Below are 6,426 nucleotides of genomic sequence, written 5' to 3' on the forward strand. Positions count from 1 at the left end.
AAACAAGTAACTTGAACGGAATTAACAAAACAAGAAAAATGCTCAATCTAGTTAACTTCCAATTTGAGAATTGTCAATCGAAAACCAATCCCCGGCAACGGCGCCATAAACTTGATAGCCATAAGCTTTATAGCTACGATTTTAAGAAATTGCACAATCGGCAAAAATTCCTTCCGGCAAGTGCACCGGTTATCGTCAAGTAAAAACTCACAATAGAGTGAGGTCGAATCCCACAAGGATTGATTGAATGAGCAATTCGAATTAGAAGTTTGTTCTAGTTGAGCGGAATCAAGATTTAGATGAGAATTGCGGAATCTTAAATTGCATGAATTAAAGAGCGAGGATCCCATTCCCTTGGCTCACCAATTCTCTCTAAAAATAAACAAATTCCCAATCCCTTGGTTTAAATGTTCATAAGAAGAGATGATGCTCGATCACTGATTATACCACACAGTTTCATGAACCACAATTTGGTAGGATTACATGTCACAATATCCATCCAAACCCCAATCCAATTCACTGTGAGAAAGCTTCTCTAGCATGAATCCTCCATTCCTTTCCCAAGGTTCCGAAGGATTCCAATTATGGATAGTTTCTTTCCCAAGACAACTAACCAATGGAATTAGATCGAGAAGCTTTCTAACAAAATTCAAGAGAAAAGATTGAAGAAGAAGATAAAAACTATTATTGATTCATTGAATTACAATAGAGCTCCCTAACCCAATGAAAGGGGTTTAGTGATTCATAGCTCTAAATTCAATTACACAAAGTATGAAAACTAGAAAATGATCAACAAGTAAAAGTAAAAGTTCCGAAGTAAAGGTCCTTTTTAACTTAAATTCTATCCTATTTATACACTTTCTAAATTGAGCTTCTGTTGTGTTTCTTGGGCTTTGAGGCCTTTCCCTAATTTCCTTTCGCTTTGGGTTTATGATCCATAATCCTGATGAGTCTGCTGATCCAATTCTGTAACATTCATTGAGCCAACTTAGTGATAATCAAGTAATGACACATGACTCAACAAATTGAAATTCCAGACTCATCAATTCTTCAGGCCCAATCCCATAAACCATGATATTCAATTGGGTTTCATACCAGAGTATGTTTAAGTTAATGTTTGTGCTCAAATGCTAACTTAAACTGCAAAATTCTTTGGCCCAGAAACCTTTTCAATAGTGGCGTTTAAGTTGTAGTTTAAGCTTCAGTTTAAGGTTAAACTGAAGCTTAAACGTGGAAATGGAAGAAAGCAACCCCGGAGTGTGGAATGGTCGAACACGTTTAAGCTTCAGTTTAAGGTTAAACTGAAGCTTAAACATGGAAATAGATTGGAGCTTAAACGTGGGAATGAAGAAAGCAACCCTGGAGGCAAATTCTGGTCGAACACGTTTAAGCTCCAGTTTAAGGTTAAACTGGAGCTTAAACATGGAAATGAGAAGGCAACCCTGGAGGAGAAAAAACGCCGAACACGTTTAAGCTCCAGTTTAAGGTTAAACTGGAGCTTAAACGTGGAAATGGTTCCCTGGTGCATATCTCAATTCTGGCGTTTAACTTCTAGTTTAAGGTTAAACTGGAGGTTAAACGCCAGTTTCAGAATTTCTCAGCTTTCATGATTCTGGCGTTTAAGCTCCAGTTTAAGCTTAAACTGGAGCTTAAACGCCACTTACTCAGCATTATATGGTTTGGCAGTTTAAGTTCCAGTTTAAGCTTAAACTGGAACTTAAACTCCACATGTGATATTCAAGCTTCCTTTATTGATTTTTGTTGCTTCCTTGCCTAGCCTCTTCTTCCCTGAAATCATCCAAACAACTGCATCAAAGTCTTGCAAAATTTCATGAGAAATCTTCCATTCATAGCCTTCAAGTAATATAACTAAAAACTCATGAAATTTGCATCAAAATCATACTGTTTGGATGGTTCATTGCTTTGTTATTCATTTAACCATTCTTGGTTACTTTAAGCTCAAGAAAATGCATAAAACAACTAAAACTAACAGAAAAATGCTAGTGAAACTAGCCTAAGATGCCTTGGCATCAGCTTCCTGAGCAGTTTTCTTCATCTGGAGTGAGTCTCCCAAGGAGAAATCTAGTGCTTTTCTTGGCTTCATAGTCAATCCTTCATAGAAGTTTTGAAGTTTCACCCACTCACTGAATATCTCTGGTGGACATTTCCTTATCAAGGCCTTGTATCTTTTCCATGCCTCGTAGAGTGATTCTCCCTCCTTTTGTGTGAAGGTTTGCACCTCTATTTTCAGCTTGATGTTTCTCTGAGGTGGGTAAAACTTGGCTAGGAATTTGCTGACCAAATCATCCCAATTGTTGATGCTCTCCTTAGGAAATGTTTTCAGCCATTGGGCAGCATTGTCCCTCAAGGAGAATGGGAATAAAAGTAATTTGTAGATGTCAGGATGTACCCCATTTGTCTTGACAGTTTCACAAATCCTCAAGAAAACAGACAAATGTTGGTTGGGGTCTTCAAGAGGGCCACCTCCATAAGAACAATTGTTCTGCACTAAAGTGATTAGTTGAGGCTTCAACTCAAAGTCATTTGCATGAACATTTAGGGTAATGATACTGCTCCCACAATGTCTTGGATTGGGGATAGTGTAAAAGGCCAACACCCTTCTTGCAGGTTGGGTATTGTTGATCACTCCTTCCTCATGCACCCCGTCCTCCAAAACTTGCACAATCATAAACAAACTAAATGAAAACTGGACATTCTAATTCTAGAATATGATTAGAGGGTTAGGTGACACAATGTGTCAAACAGTTAATATGGTTAGAAGAAAACAAAAGAAAAATGATTAATCTAGATTATCACATACTTAATCATTGTCGATCTAAATCAATCCCTGGCAACGGCATCAAAAACTTTTATTTGCAGTTGACCTTTTCTTTACCGTGGATATGGTCACTTGCGGCTTGGTCACAATCCTCTCTTCATTGCTTTTGTTAACTGCGTTCACTTCTTGGATATCAAAACTTGGATGTTGGGTGATTATTGGAATCTTTTCTTCATCAAGAGCCTCCTTAATTAGTGGTTCATTGAACCCTTCCTCTATGTAGCTCTCTACTTCATCTGAGTGTGGACTTCCTTTATTGTCTTCTGGTGCACAGAATTGTGATCACACTTTTCACAACTCCGTACAACTAACCAGCAAGTGCACTGGGTCGTCCAAGTAATACCTTACGTGAGTAAGGTCGATCCCATAGAGATTGATGGCTTGAAGCAAGCTATGGTCATCTTGTAAATCTCAGTCAGGCGGATTCAAATGGTTATGAGGATTTGATGATTAAAAGATAAATAAAACAGAAAATAACATAAAGATACTTATGTAATTCATTGGTGGGAATTTCAGATAAGCATTTGGAGATGCTTTGTTGCTTCTAAACCTCTGCTTTCCTATTGTCTTCATCCAATCATGCGTCCTCCCTTCCATGGCAAGCTGTATGATCCTCTCAGTGAAAATAGTCTGGCTACGATTTCCATACGACTAATTAACTGTTAGATTTCTCGTCTCGGATGAAAAATACCAGGCACAGCTACCGCAGGGCTAATCATCTGTCAGTTCTCAAATGTGTCGGAATAGGATCCCTTAATCCTTTTACACACTGTCACTACGCCCAACAGTCGTGAGTTTGAAGCTCGTCATAGTCATCCCGTCCTAGATCCTACTCGGATACCACAAACAAGGTTTAGACTTTCTGGATCTCAGGAATACTGCCAATTGTTTCTAGCCTATACCACAAAGGTTCTAATCTCAGATTCAGATGCTTTATTGTCAGGAAAGATGATGTGAATCGTGGATCAGACACCCAAGAGAATATACTCTTGCTGTCATTCAATGACTACGTTGAACATCATCTAGACCGCTTGTGGTTGTCAGGCATGCGGATCTTGACTAAGCGAGTAACGAAGATAATGGGTGATTGTCACGGGTCACCCATTCATTCTAACTTAACTGAATTAAGTATGAGAGTATATCTTGGAGAAGAAGTAGGCGTGAATTAAAAGAAAAATAATAGTACTTGCATTAATTCATGAAAAACAGTAGAGCTCCTCACCTTAATCTATGAGGTGTAGAAACTCCACCATAGAAAATATATAAGAGAAGAAGGTCTAGGCATGGCGGAATGGCCAGCCTCCCCCAAATGTGCAAAATGATCTCCAGTGATCAAAACGCTTCCCAAAAGTCCCCAATATAATAGTCAAAAGTGCTATTTATACTAAACTAGTAACTTAGGTTTATAGAAAATGAGTAGATAGTGAAGAAATCCACTTCTGGGGCCCACTTGGCGTGTGCTTGGGCTAAGCTTTGAAGCTTTCACGTGCATAGGCCATCCTTGGAGTTAAACGCCAGCTTGGATGCCAGTTTGGGCGCTTAACTCCAGTTCTGGTGTCAGTTCTGGCGTTTTACGCCAGAAAAGGGTCTCTGGGGGCATTTGGATGCCAGTTTGGGTAATTAAATGTCAGGAAAAGTATGGACTATTATACATTGATGGAAAGCCCAAGATGTCTACCTTCCAACGCAATTAAAAGCGCGCCAACTAGGCTTCTGTAACTCCAACAAATCCACTTCGAGTGTAGGAGGGTCAGAATCCAACAACATCTGCAGTCCTTTCTCATCCTCTGAATCAGATTTTTGCTCAGGTATCTCAATTTCAGCCAGAAAATACCTGAAATCACAGAAAAACACACAAACTCATAGTAAAGTCCAGAAATGTGATTTTTGCATAAAAACTAATAAAACTATACTAAAAAGTAACTAAAACATACTAGAAACTACCTAAAAGTAATGCCAAAAGGCATATAAATTATCCGGTCATCATCTTCTTCCCTTTCTTCTATATGTTCTTCCATTGAATCCTTTGGGAGTGAGTCTTCATGTTCATTTGTCACCTCAATTAGCCTCTGTGGATATGAAATCCTAGGCTCACATATCTCTACCACTTCATTCTCCATTGAAATTTCACTTGATAAAGGGACCTCTTCTTCCTCTTCCTCACTCATAGATTGTTTCTCATCCTCCTTGCTTTGCAATCCTAACTGTGTCCTCATTTGCTCTAAATTCCCATCTATCTCTTTGAAGAGGATTTCTTACTCTTTCCAGGATTTTTCTTCTCTAAGCCTCTTCATCTCTTCATATTATTTTTCAAACATGGATACATAATTTGAAACTGATAACTCAAGAGATGAAGGCTGGGAATGACTTTGTGGATATGTATGTGTTTTGGCAAAATCATTTTGAGGGGTATGGAATGAGTTTTGTGAGTGGTGAAATGAATTTTGTGGTTGGTGAAATGAGTTGTACGAATCCCGGAAAGAACTTTGTGTTGAGGCATACTCAAGTGATGATAAATTCTGATATGAGAAATCAATAGGTAGGGTTTCACTTGGTACAGGAGCCTCTTCATCTTGCTCTTCTACTTTCTCCTTTACACTCAACATTTGGTCTACTAGCACTTCCATATTTTTGAAGGAGTTTTCTTGTTTTATCCAGGATTTCTTTGTGTCATCCTCATATCTTTCAAGCATGGACTCAAGCTTTGAGAGTCCTTGGTTCAGGGAAGTTTGTGTGGGCTGTGAGTTTTGGAATAGATTTTGTGTTGAGGGATAGTCAAGAGATAAAATTCTTTTATATGAAAAACTGGGAGGTGAGGTTGGACAATTTTGTATGAATGAATTGAAGGAGTGTTCAAGTGATGATGGTTCTTGATGAGTGGAGCATGGACTATTAATTGCTCCTTGATTTTGATCTTCCCTTCCACAGTTTGAGTAATTGTTGGGTTCATCACAGTATGGATCATCTTGTGGTTCTTGGGAGTAATCTTGCATGAATTTGTTGAAAGCACAATCAAGAGATAATGTCTCCTGATGAATAAAACATGGAGGATTAGAATATCTTTAGTTTTGGCCTTCCCAACTACAACATGAGTCATTAGTAGATTCATTAGAATATGGTTAATTCTGTGTCTCTGGGAGGTTATCATAATCTATCATTCCTTGTTGATATTCCCAACCACCATTAGGATCATGACATAAATCATATTGTGGTGGTGGACAATATCCTATTTCACTTGATTGTTCAAACTCTTGTTGATATTCCCAAACACCATGAGGATAATGACATAAAATGCGGTTCTGGGCATTATCTCATTTGGTTTGTGGTGCACGAAATTATAATCATCAATGGCGCCATCAACATGGTACGTTCAATTGCAATCTCAACTATTTATCACAACTTCGCACAACTAACCAGCAAGTGTACTGGGTCGTCCAAGTAATAAACCTTACGCGAGTAAGGGTCGATCCCACGGAGATTGTTGGTATGAAGCAAGCTATGGTCACCTTGTAAATCTCAGTCAGGCAGATTCAAATGGTTATAGATGATATATGAATAAAGCATAAAGTAAAGATAGAGATACTTAT

This window comes from Arachis duranensis, chromosome 4, assembly GCF_000817695.3.
Source record: "Arachis duranensis cultivar V14167 chromosome 4, aradu.V14167.gnm2.J7QH, whole genome shotgun sequence".
Taxonomy (NCBI): domain Eukaryota; kingdom Viridiplantae; phylum Streptophyta; class Magnoliopsida; order Fabales; family Fabaceae; genus Arachis; species Arachis duranensis.